The 13,800-nt window shown below is 34.0% G+C and overlaps 1 protein-coding gene and 1 long non-coding RNA gene across 2 annotated transcripts in view; both read right to left on the bottom strand.

Moving 5' to 3' along the window:
• LOC140671824 (spondin-1) overlaps nt 1–5,232 on the bottom strand; it is a 213,173-nt gene extending 207,941 nt beyond the window's left edge. The window contains exon 1 of the mRNA XM_072903463.1: nt 4,733–5,232. The gene's annotated coding sequence lies outside the window, so the exon portion shown is untranslated. The remainder of the gene's footprint in view (nt 1–4,732) is intronic.
• A 2,923-nt stretch (nt 5,233–8,155) lies between these two features.
• The window catches only part of LOC140671827 (uncharacterized), a 28,128-nt gene continuing 22,483 nt past the window's right edge, over nt 8,156–13,800 (bottom strand). Inside the window, exon 4 of the long non-coding RNA XR_012047796.1 lies at nt 8,156–8,964. This is a non-coding gene — a long non-coding RNA (uncharacterized lncRNA). The remainder of the gene's footprint in view (nt 8,965–13,800) is intronic.

Below are 13,800 nucleotides of genomic sequence, written 5' to 3'. Positions count from 1 at the left end.
TATCGATCAAAGATCTCGGAAACGATTCACTGTCCCTCTCGCCGGATGCGAGGCAGCGACACAATCGACGTTGCACGGCTACGCGATCGTATCTCGTGGGAGCTTCATGTTTACATATGCAAATTCGCGCATTCAAAATTCAAATCGCATTCGAATCGCTTCCGATAGGCAACGACTTGGCCAACCAATCGTGTCATCGCGAGTCGTCGAAATTTCACGGCACTTCCGACCCGCTTTTTTCCGGCTGACCACTCGGCTTCAAGAAAAATTGCGTCGTTGGAATCGTTCCAATACTGAATTTCGAAATAATTAGCGACCTATAATGTGACTACTTAATATTTGACATATGATATTTTCATCTCGAACAGAGTCAAATTCATCAAGTGACTAATATTATTTCTGTGTACATATTATAAATAATTTAATATTTATATATAAATACAATAAATTAAATATTTTATATATTGCATATTCGAAAATTTTTTATAATAAACTTGCACGATTTTTTATAAAAAGATAAAAATGCAACGTATAATGAGATATAGAAATGTATGTGTGTATAAGCTTGGTTCTGATAACAAAATTGTACATGATTAATATTTCCATCGATTTTTGAATTGATTATTGATTGATTTTTGTTTAAGAAATGGAATATACCATCCGCAATAAAATTTACATAAACATTTCTGCTGTATTATCAGTATTTTAAGAGAGAAAGAGAGAAAATTGTAGATTTAAAAATATTAATCACGGCGTTAAAACTTGGAAGCTCTAAATATTTCTTTCGTAAACACAAATTTCAGTTTTTCAGATAAGGATCCTGTCGTATTTTGTCGTTAGCCTTTTAGCCTTTCTGATGAGAGAAATGTAAACCGAACAGTTAATGAAAAGCACACGAAAAATATTTATATCCGTTGCGCAAAACTTTGCCAACTTCGCGAAATCCACCGTTAAATACTTCTTTTCTCGCCCTAGTACAGCAAGTTAGCTACGAAACTTTCCATGTTTCCGATTCAGTATTGATCGCAACGCTGTAAGATTGTAAAAAACCGAATCCGGTAGCTATACAATTCAATTTATTTGGTAATTTATCTATCATGTCTTTTAAATACTAGTTTTTACTACTTGCCGTAATTATATATGAGAAGTTAATTTTATTATTATTACATTTTTAAATTGCTTTCTTTAAATTACTTAAAAAAATGTACGCACGTATCAACGTTTATTTTCTTTTAATATAATTTGCATTTAATCTTTTATTAAAGAAATTCTCGGTCCTCGAAGCTTCTAGTAAAATAAATATAATTTGCGACCTATTATAAAACTACTGAAAAATCAAGGAAAATTATGAGAGGGAAAAAATTGTCAGATTAATTTCTCCCCAACTATCTACTCGAAATTTTATAATACCTTCACCTTTTGCAGAAAAAAATACTCGTGTACTCTCTTTCGCTCTATTTTTCTCTACGATATATCAACGTAAAAGTAGAGCAGCAGTGACCCAAGTTAAGTTTTTCCTCGGAAACTCAATTATATTTTTACGCGAGGAAATATCTGTGGCAAACACCTCGCGCAGGAGACCTCAATTCGCGACTCGCGTCAGTACGCGTTGCGTAAAAATCCATAATTATAGTAACGCTCTTGAGAGAGTCGGACCGAGTCTCATCTCGGGGGACGCGGATCCGGAGTGGAGTACCACGACCAACGTTCTTGCAACCGACTGACGGAAGAGAGGGAGCAGGGAAAAAGCAGAGGGAGGAAGCATTATTTAACCGCGGTGGTGCAAGTCGCCGCACTCTCGGAGTAGCAGCAGCAGCAGTTGGATAACTGAAAGCCTTTTTTGCTTTACATTTCATTATGTTTCATTAGCGGGAGGGTAAAGGTTAGCGAAATAACTCACGCGAGCCGCGAGTTATGGTCCTCTTCGGGCGCGAGCAGGTTACCTGTTCTTCCTCTCCATCCCTCTCTCTCTCTCTCTCTCTCTCTCGTGTCATATGGAAAATCTCTGCCGTTCGTTTTTCAACCCCGGTGACCTTATTTCGTCGTCATTGTCGTCGGAAAAGTGGGAGCGACGAGGGAAATTGCGACGGCGCTGTACGACGGCTACAACGACCGCGAATGACGTGGAGAACTTCAGGACCCCGGGTCCGTGTTTTCCTGAGGTCGGGCGGTTGATTAATTTAATGGCCGCGGGAGCTGATTCCTCCATCTCTCTCTTTCTCTCTTTCTCTCATCTCTATCTCTCGTCGGTCTATTAGCGCGATTCTCCACTCCGGTGTCTTCGAACTTCGCCTTTCCGCGCTTTCCGGTAAGCAACAAGTTGTCGCAAATCTGATTATTTGTTGGCACGTAAATAACGAAAAGCCCGGGGAATCTTGTCCGAGAGGAAAGGGTTTACATGAATTTGGAGGGCAACGCGCGCGTAACGTTTCCCTGATAAATCTTAATTGAGAAACAGATGGAAAAAGATTATCTCTCCTAAGTCAAGATTTCTCGAGAAAAAAATTTAAAAGTAAAATTATTTTAAATTTCGATGCAATTACGATAAATTCATTATTTTTTTTTTTCTTGTACACTTATATTAATCCTTTATATTCTGAGTGTTTTGTAAAAAAAATCAATTTTATTCTTCGTAATTATTTTACGATAAAAATCATCGTAATGTTTCCTATGTGAACGTGATAGAGATTACATTTTCACACAAATCCACGTTACGGATAATTAGTTTCAGAAAATTAATACTACCATGCATTGAGGAATCTGAGACGAAACCTGGTTTGGAGCTGGAGCGAGCTCGGATTCAGGGCTCCAAATCATGGTTAATGGAATCCCCCTCCCTAAAATATGAGCTGTGCATTGCCTGAATACGTAATAGTTACACTGCGTAATAATAACCTTAACTTGCATGGATATAACTCGGATTACACAACAGCGAAGCTCTCGTCGGACAGTAGGTATCAAATGTCATCGCCAGTTAATGAGCCATAAACGGTATATCATAACGTAAATCTGTTCATTTTTGCCATTAAATACACATACTCATAATATATAAAATTAAGATTTATAATATCACACTTTCGTCTAAGATTAAACATTTACTTTACAATGAAAGATTAATTATGAGTTAATATATTTAATATTTTGAATCGCAGAAAAAGATTGAAAGTTTTTTAAGACTGTTATATGAATTGATAATCATTCAATAATAATAACGAAATATCGTGACAGATATCAAACGTCATTACTAGTTAATAAATTATATAAAACAATATGCCATGTGAGATGTATATACCTATTTAAAATTTATGTTTTTGTTATTATATTTGCGCTATTAAAAAATACCAGAATAAATATAAAATAAAAATAAAATAAAAATTTATCTTAGATGGTTTGCGTTTAAAATTAAATATTTATTTAGAATCACAGTAAAAAAAATTGTTCAAATTATACATGAATATATTTCACATTTTGAATTGCAGGAAAAACTGAACACATTTTTCATGATTGTTATATAAATCGAATAACTATGTAACAAAACGAATGCATACCAAAAATGCATACCGGGTATCACATATTATCAATAAAGAATAAAACGACATAATATATATATATATATATATATATATATATTAAATATACCATAATATATATTAAAATATAATATGACAGATATTAAAAATCCATTCTTTTGTGATGTATATTTAACTCAAAATGAAATAAATGTTTATATGACATAGCTTTCGTCTAACAAAGATACGTACTTATTGTTAAAATCACAATTTAAAAAATAGTAAGTGTAAGTAAATATTACATACATTTGCTATTTTAAGAATTGTAGAAAGAGAAATCGAATATTTTTCACGAGATGTACATATAAGTCGGATAAAATAAAGTAAAATAAGCAATACTGTTGACAAGCTCGAGCAAAGAACGGAAAAAAACTGTATGCCCGTTTTACGGAAACCGTTGACGACGCATCGGCGCGTGGATCTCGATTTCATGTAAAAAGGGCGCCTTCAATCTTCTGTTTAGCTCGACGTTGAATGAATAGCCGGTCAAAGGACTCAAACTTACTTCGAAAAGAGAGTGGCATTCGCTTGAAAATATTTTCCAAAAATAAATTATCTCCACCTGCGTAATCATTTACATCCAGTGTAATCATCATAAAGTATGAATGAATGTATTTTAATCTTATTAATGTAATTTTAATTTTATTTTCAATTTATATCAACCCCTTTTAAATCCATTTTGCGTATGTGTGTGTGTGTGTGTGTGTGAAAAATATATTTATTATTCAATAATATTCAATAATATATTTATGCAATAATATTTTCTATGTGCTGTTTTTGATAGAGTATCCTTGATAAAATTGCTTTTTTACAAACTATCAAAATTGAAAAATATAGTTCGACAAAAGAAATGTTCTCTCTTCGCGTTTTATTTATTTATGTGATTGCAACGTACGACTATTCGCAATAAATATGGCGTATGTATGTATGTGTATGTGTGCACGAAAAAACGTTACAACCAATTTCTCGAGTCACGCGAAAATCACGATTCTATCCCTTGCGGATTAAATTCAAAACCGTGCGAAGTAACATGATATATCGACGAATGCCAAGAACCACTGATATAGTCAGAGCGCTTTTCCGGAAGTGCATCTTTGTAGAAGTCAAACACATCGGGAATGAAACCAGGAAATCGATCCTTCCTCGAAATGCAATGCTCTTACCTTTCTGACGATCCGTCACACCTTCAATTAAGTCTCGCTCCGCCTGCAATTCTTCTCAGATTCCTGCCGAGCTGAAGGTGCGGCGAAATGGACAAGAGTACTCGCGGAAAAACACTTCACACGTATATATCACACAGCATCGTCGCGGATCGTATTACGAGTCGCGGCGCGCGGGGAAAAAGGGAGGAAGAACGGCGAGCAGGATTAACCGACGAGACAAAGTTACTTTTCCTGCTGGGGCTGACTTCGTTCGCCGAATTTACGGGAGATCTCCTCCTATTATTTCTCGTGCAAACGCCGAGAAAGACGGCGACGACGCTCCCGCCGACACGCGCACGAATTTAGTCACAGACGATCCCGGGAAGAGGTTCTCACGTTTCACACAAACTACGCGGCCTCGACCGCGTCCACACGGCACGGATCTCCCCTTTGCCGGGTAACGGCGCCGACAAGTACGATGCTCTCAGCTCGAGGGTCGCCGCGGTACTGCGAGCGAACGGGGCAGCGCGCCGCGCTTACGAAGCCTCGGCCGCCGCGCGTTGCCCGCGCAACCCGTCGCGCCGCCACTGTCGTCGATCTATTTCAAACTCGCGCCCTTTCTCGCGCGTTTCAATTTTCGCGCTTATTATTATAACAAATCTTTAGTAGGATTAATTACATATATATATATATATATATATATAAAGATTTTTATTGCGATTTATAAAAAGCCAAAGATATTTTATTCAGAGGTATGTAAATTAAAAAAAATTGCAGAAGAATTCTGTTCTGAATCCTGACCATTTAACACACATACAATAATTATATACATATATTACATACCTCTGAAAAAAGTTTCTTTGGATTTTTATAAATTGCAATAAAAATCTTTCTTTCTCTTTTACATATATATATATATATATATATATATATATATATATATATATATGTGTGTGTGTGTGTGTGTGTATAATACAAATAATTATGAATTTCAAACACATTATTAAAATATTTTTACATGTATAGAATAAATATATTAATAAATTTTATTATCAATATTTTTTTATTAATTATTCAATATGTGAAGACTCTTTTTCGACTTTTTAAATTCAAAAAATTTCAATTCAAATTTTTTAAATATAAACTTTTATAAAAAGATACAATAAAAAGATTTTTAAACTTTCTCTTTTTACTTTTTCTTTTTCTCCCTCTCCCTTTCTTTCTCTCTTTCTCTCCTTCTCTCTTTTACAAATAATCTAAATAATTATAAATCCTAATTACGATGTTGAGAAATATATATAATATATAAAATATTACTTATAGATACACATAAATAAATACATATATGTGTAGCTTCTTTTATACATAACTACTCTGTAATATATAAATGCGTATCTATTTATGTATTATTTACATACATTTTTACATCTAACAAATTTTCTTTCGGAATTTTGTGGAAATAAATTTAATTATACTCATAAATTTAAATACGTACATTTTTTTTACATAAATTTAAATAATATATTCATAAATTTAAATATATACATTTTTTACACATAATAAAATATATGCACAAGATATAAATTGCTTGATGTAATGATTACACAATAATATATATCAATGTTGAAACAACGAAAAAGTTAGTTTTAAATAAACTGTGCAGATACATGTTGCAATCTGCTGCAAATATATTACAAATCTGATTAATTTGTGTGACGTAGTTAATTTAATTATTAAATATGTTTTTTTTCATAATATAAATTATAAATCATTTCTTTACACCACAAATATTGTGCTATAATAACATAACGCTATATGTTCGATTCAGATCTTTATATTTAGATTTAATGCTTGATATTTAGCGCTAAAATGCATGAAAAATGTTCGCATACAAATTCTTCGATTGCATTACGTAGTAAAAGTCTGTTTTTACATTTGCACGGCCTTTTATACTTACATATAAGTAAAGTCGTAAAAAGGTACAAAATACTTTCTTTTGCGGGAAAGTAATGCTATTTTCTATATACTTTATCTCCGGAGCCAGAGTTGGATACACAAATAACCATCCATATTGTCGGACGTACGTCTGCGAATAAAGTTTACCAAAGGAGAGTAGCGAAAAAAGTTTCAACAGAGGAGGAACGATTGATTTGCGAACTTGCGATGTAAACTCAGTATTTTTTGTTATCGAAGAGATTCTAAAGTCATGAATTATTAAATCGTCAATGAATAAAATGTTTCTAAATGTCTCGTGCTATGCTTCGCAAGAGTACGTCAAGTTTTATGTCGTCAATTGGTACAAGACACTCTTAATTTTTATTCTCATCAAGTGACATCATCTTTATTCCCGCACATATAACAGTCTGCTGAAATTCTTTCAGTTTTTTGTCGAAATTAATACGTTTATCGATACAGACTGAAAAAGAAACATTGTATTGTTGTTGACAATGCTAAAAATATCTTTATTCAAATTACTTCTTTTAAAATAATTTTGAATAATATCTGATTTCATATTTTTCAATCTTTTCGAAATAATATAAAAGATATAAATTTTTTCAATACGACATTCATTACGCTTGGATCTTTTAATCATAACGCATTTATTTCCAAAGATTATTGTAATATTTAGATTATATATGCTGTCGTTACATACATGATATCGTGCAGCGCAATGCAACGATGTCTATCGAATGAAATACATTTCCCCGAATCGTAAACAACCGATTTTCATTCAAAAACTATTTTCTCATGCGCGATTTCCGTATCTCGTTTTTCCGTACTCGCGTGAGATTTCGCTGAGCTTTGCTTCACCGAACAAATGAATTCCGCTGCAAGCATCTCCACCTCAAACATGCGCATACAAGTTTGCTGTTTCTTTATTTACACTTACAGATGAGACCTTCCCATTCGTATATATTCACCTAGTCTGGATTTAACGTAAAAGCAGATTAAAAAACATAGTCACGTACGTAATTATAAATATAGAAAATGTACATTGAAATGTGTGTGATATGAGAGAAATATTTACAATTATAATGTTAATAAAGGAAATATTTACAGTTAGTTATCGTTACAATTATTTGTAAGTTACATTTCCATTTTGACAAATGCAAATATATTATAAGTTTAAAACAGTTCAAACGAAGAGAGAATTACTACAAACGCAAACAGTTTTGGAAAACAGTGCAAGCGGATTTAGAGATGTGTTTGAAGTTGATAAAAGTTTTTCGTAATAACACATATAGTATAACTTTTAACAGTGCAACTACAAACGAAAAAAAAAATCACTACAAATAATTTTAAATTAAAATATATTAGCAATTTTATTTTAACTGGATGGTATTTCTTCAAAATGTGATATTTTTTATATTATTTAAATACTATATTTGACTAAGCAAAATTATTATATTTACAACTACGAACGAAATACCATCAATTTCTCTGTTGAAAACTGAGTTTATTAAAAAATCAGGATGCTAAATTTACATATAAATCTCTATTTTCTTTATTTATAAATAATTTTTAGAAACTTATAAATTTATATTTATCGGGGATATTTGGCGCGAATATTTTTACCGATTATTCAATCGCGATCTTTAATACTCGTTAAGAATAATAATACTGTGGCAACGCGAATACATGGAGAGGAAGCAAACGCAATTTACGGTAAGACGCGCACCGCACATCAAGGGAACGCTCGACTTATGAGAGGGGAACTAATTGTTAATTATGTCTGCCGGTAGATACATATATACGGTTAGAGTATGTGGAGGGAATGAGGGGGGATGAAAAGGAAATTCCAGCACACAACGATCTAGACACACGGGGATGATACGCACATCCAACACAAACAAATACAAACACACACACACACACATCCATACAAACACAAACGCGCGTCGTAAGCGTAAGCGAGGGTGCAAGGTAGGGTTGCGAGATAGGAAAGGGAGGGGAAGAGCGCGAAATGGTTGGGAAGGAAGGCTCTAATTCGACAAAGCTTCGTCATTACGACGCGTTTGTTCTTACCCCGTTGCTCTCGCTCCTTGGCGGACCTCTTTGGTGAGATCGATGCCACGGAACGAACAGCTAGAAACGACGAGCAGTCGGAGAGAAGACGGAAGAGGAAGCGTCGTTTAACGGAACGCCGCCACAGTCGACGCGATCGTTTCCCGAGAGCCACTTAACCGAAATTATCCGATCCGACGGAGGTGAGAGAAATTGCCGCGTCTGATCCTCGGGGCTTGATCGAAGTCCTGTGAAACACGTAACATTGATCGCGGATGAGCTATACTTTCGAGAGTCGATACATGATGAAGATTGGCGTTGAGATTAGGAACGTTAGCTTTGACAAGTTATAACGCAATGAAATTGCTATATTAGTCGAAATATGTCGAAAAATGTGTGCACTAGTATAGACATATATATATAAATGCAGGAGGCGAATATTGTAACGCGAGAATTTCGATTAATTAAATCAACTAAATCAGTACGCGTATTAAAATCTAGCGATTGATAATTGATTTATATATAAAATTAATATACTAATATTACTAATATTAAATATGATTTCTTAAACTGAATCAGCGAACATGTCACTATAATTAAACTGTTGTTAAAGATCGGTAAATATATCACTGATTTAGTTAGTGAAACAGTCACAGTTTGCTCCTCCATTTTGTGCCCCACTGATTATCGGATATATGTATGGGCTAATTTTATGGGCAATAAGATTTCATTGAAAAATTGGTAATAACCATACATATGATACAGCTTTTAAAATTTTATTTTTTGGAAGAAGCCTCTCCCCTCCTCCACATACACATTAGAAATGTGAAAAATATATAGTTAGTATTGAAAAATTCAGGTTTATATATATATAAATTATGTTACATATATATAAATCTATTTTACAAAACGAGATACAAAATGAACAAGACTCTTGATAAAAAAATTTAGATATTTCTTTTTTTAACACAAAAAAGTATATCATAAATTTATTTCATATATGCTATTATAAGATGCATTTCAAAATATCACTAATTGGAGTTGCTACCATTGACTGATTCTTTCAATAGATTTCATTGATTTACACTGATATAATTATAACTGAAACTGATGATTTACTGCTTTTTAGTAATAATACGCTGATTTCATTTAGAGAACAATATTGCATTTAATTATATTTCTAATTGATTATAATTAAAGCGTGGAAGAAAGTGAAATAATGCAACGGATCGTATCAATTTTGAAATAAAATTTTCAATGTAATAAGATTAATTAGTTATCATAGTTTAACTTTTGCTAGATATCTAGATAAATATAGCATTATTTAATTATTTATTTTGTTACTATATTGGAAAATCATTACGTCTTTGCCTTTATTAAAAACTTCAATTATCGTACTTAATTTCACAAAAAAAGTCATTAAACTATCTTATGTAGTAAAATAAACGATGGCACCTTTCTGCATTAGTTAACAGCGGCCGCAAATAACATCAACATGCTTCATGCATGCTAAATTAATGGAACGAGGTTACCTCTCTTAAAAATGCTTCGCTAAATAACCGGTGGGACTTGACAATGTCAACAGAATTTCATTTTTATACTTGAAACTATTAAAGAACAGTTTTATCTAGGTGCTTGCAAAAATACGCGCTATCTTTGTCACAAGCGACAATATCGATTACCAATATTGTCAGGATGATACGATAAAAGCTTAATATCATTGGTTTATTTTAATACAATAAATACTTACTAATATATATTAATATTAATGTTATTTAACAGTGAATGACACGAATTTATTTTTTACAATTATTTAAAATTATTTAGATTAAATTTGTTATAAGTAAAATTATTTTAACTTTTATTATATTATATTATTTAAACAGTAATTACTTTTTTAATTTCCTGTAGGAATCTATAAATTAATTTAGTCCTCTCTCTCTCTCTCTCTCTCTCTCTCTCTCTCTCTCTCTCTCTTTGTTAAAATGTTGACAGTTTATTTTACATGAAAATGGTTTCCGGATACTTTACAACGTGCATTAACGTGTAATATCTGATAACAGTTTTCAACACTAATAATTTATTCGACGTCTTTGAGAGAGAAAGAGAGAGAGAGAGAGAGAGAGAAATTAGATTCTAAAATTAAATATTTACTATATAATATTCGAATGGTTGGTTGCGTGGAGAGAATCCTTTCGTTACTCTTTCGTCGCTTTCAGCCATTCTTTATTTTGACGTCTCCGCGGAAAATTCAGATTACGAAGTTAGCTTGACGGAGACGAAGAAGAAGCTGCTCAGCTGTTCGGGAAAGAAAGGAGGACACGCCACCTTCGCAAGCAACGATTCGCGTGACTTCCGACTAGCAAAGAGAGAGAGAGAGAGAGAGAGAGAGAGAGAGAGAGAGAGAGAGAGAGAAAGAGAGAAAGAGAAAGAGAGAGAGAGAGAGAGACGCAGAGCAGCTTGAGGAAAACTTTTGCATCTTCGCGATCCAATTCCCCTCTTCTTTCTTTTCTTTCTTTTTTTTTCCTTTTCCCTTCCGTCTCTCTTCCTGTCTTTCGCGAGGTGGTAGTCAGTCATTCGGTCCCGTCTCATTAATTCTTTCCTGCCTTCCGGGAAAGTTGTATCTCGGATGTTTCTTACCAGCTCGAAACTGCCGGCCGTTCTCTCTCTCTCTCTCTCTTTTTATCGCTCTCCTTCCGGTCCTCTCATTTTTCATTCGCCGCCGCTTGGAGAAAAGTGCACTTTAGCCATGTCACCTGTAGACAAAGATACAAAGGAATATGCCGTGCATTTGCAAATATCACGTAGCCGGGCAACTGGAATATTTCATACTCCGTGAGTGCATGTCGTTGCTCTTAGATCCGTATTTATAACCGACGGCGCTTAGACCGAAAACACGCGCACGCGCTCGCTCGTCGAACCCGCATGGCTTTCCTTGCACCGAATATCTCTTTTTCCGGTGTACCTTTAGTTCCTTGTACGGTGTTCCTTTTTTCTTGCTTGCGAAAACTGTGAGCGATAATTCGGGCCGTTTGGAACGAGAAAGGCGAATAAATTCTCGAGTTTTGTCGGGACGTGTATCGCGTTAGGGTTGATAGGCTGCTAAAGTTTCTTCTGATCTCATCACGAAAAGTTACGCTAATAATGCACGTCAAAATCTCTCGTACGCGATGAGCGATCGAATCTTTTATATTTCAGATAATATCGATCATTAAGTGTGTCAGGTTTTTATGATAAATGTGACACATGACATTTAAAAAGCACACGATGTACAAAAGATTTGCAGCGATAAGTTTTTAGAAGCATTTCCGCACATATTAATTTACTCAATCTTTTTCCTCAGAACTTTCCGTTCAATCTCTGATTTTTCTCGTTCGGTTACGTTTTGTAGAAGCACTCTTCTACACTCTGGCCCGAAAGAAAGAAAGAACATTTAGCGATTTATTCTTCGGCGTTTCACCTCTCTCGCTCCGATCTCGCGGGTAATTGTTCAGAAAGCTATGCGACTAGATTTTAAGTAAATGGGAAGGACCGAGGAGCGAGGCGAACCATTCCGTCACGAACTCAGAAAGTAATTTATAGAAAATGGACATCGCTAGAGAGGCGAAAATAAAGCTTCCGTTCGATTAAGGTCAGAAGACGAACGCCGGCGAACGGAATTCTTACATTTTTCCACCAGTTAATCTATATACTTACATTAGCATTTGACGGACCCGCCGAAGAAAAAACTCACAAATTCACGCGCGCCAAGTAAAATTACATGACATTTATTAGACAAATAACATGTGAAAGTCTTCTAGCAAATTGGATTAATTTTGATGTTATTAAAATGAAAGACAAGACTCGAAAATTTATCATTTATATAATAAATCTTAAAATCTGAAGCAAAATTATTTAATTCTTTTTAAATATTATATAAGATAATGGAAAATAAGATAGGAAAAATGAACATATAATATAATAGAAATAATATTTTACGTGAATATATAGGAAATTAATATATCTCTCTAATTACATATTGTATAAATTATAAATTATTAACATTTAATCGTTTACTAGTAACATTAATCTGCAATAGATCGTAAATATTACTATTGTACATACATATGTATATTCAGCATGTGACATTTATTTATTTTCAAACATAAAATAAAAAACAAAATAATAAAATGCTGTTTTTTTAAATAAAATAATAATAATGGAATAGAAAGAAAACGCTTTCTATAAATAATTACAAAAATAGAGCTTATATACTCTATCGTTTATTTTTCTGTTCCCCCTCACATCTTATATTATTTAATATTTTAAATGTTCGATACGAAAGAATCAGTCGTCGAAAAATGGAAATAAAAATTATTTAAGTGCGGAAAATAAATCTTACCAAAGTTTATCGCCATCGCTGAGTGACGGACCTTTATCGAATTCCCGACGAATGATGGATCATCGGTCACGTGGCCAAATTTATCTCGAGCATATTGCAGGGTAGGCGCCGAATTATCGATTCAGACGCATTTGAGACACGCTGAGGGCACTGCATTTTGCAGTATATTCTCGATGCAATCCCCGTATGATCGATGCTGTCGCATGTTAGCGAGAGATTGCGCGCTGTTGATAACTCCGGGATAATATGCAATGTTTGTCTTTCCGGAAGTACGCGATATTACTTCATTCCTCGTAATATGCCTCTTGCGAAACTTCGCTGAGATCTTTTATTAAATGCAGCAGCGTACATATCGAGGATTCTGGGTTAACATTGTCTGCGTTCTTAGCTCGTATATTGCTTACAAAATTATGTTTCTGCGAAAAAGGCAGGTTATCAAAATATATGAGGGGAATAGGATACTTTAAATCGCGGAATATTTGCTAAATATCAATTCGTTGTCGTACAACGTCACCAACTACTTTTCGCAAACTCGCTTCGATCGATATATCAGCTTTCGTGTCAGGGCATCTAAATATTTTCTCACGGGAAGTATACTTCATATCGGGACGTGCACAAAGTTCCGGCGAAACTGGTTCACGCGACAAAACTCTTAGCACTTTCGCTATCTTTCCTGTGCTCGAGATTTTTCAAGCATATATAC

This window comes from Anoplolepis gracilipes, chromosome 12 (genome assembly GCF_047496725.1).
Source record: "Anoplolepis gracilipes chromosome 12, ASM4749672v1, whole genome shotgun sequence".
Taxonomy (NCBI): Eukaryota; Metazoa; Arthropoda; class Insecta; order Hymenoptera; family Formicidae; genus Anoplolepis; species Anoplolepis gracilipes.
This window is presented reverse-complemented; position numbering and strand designations above follow the sequence as displayed.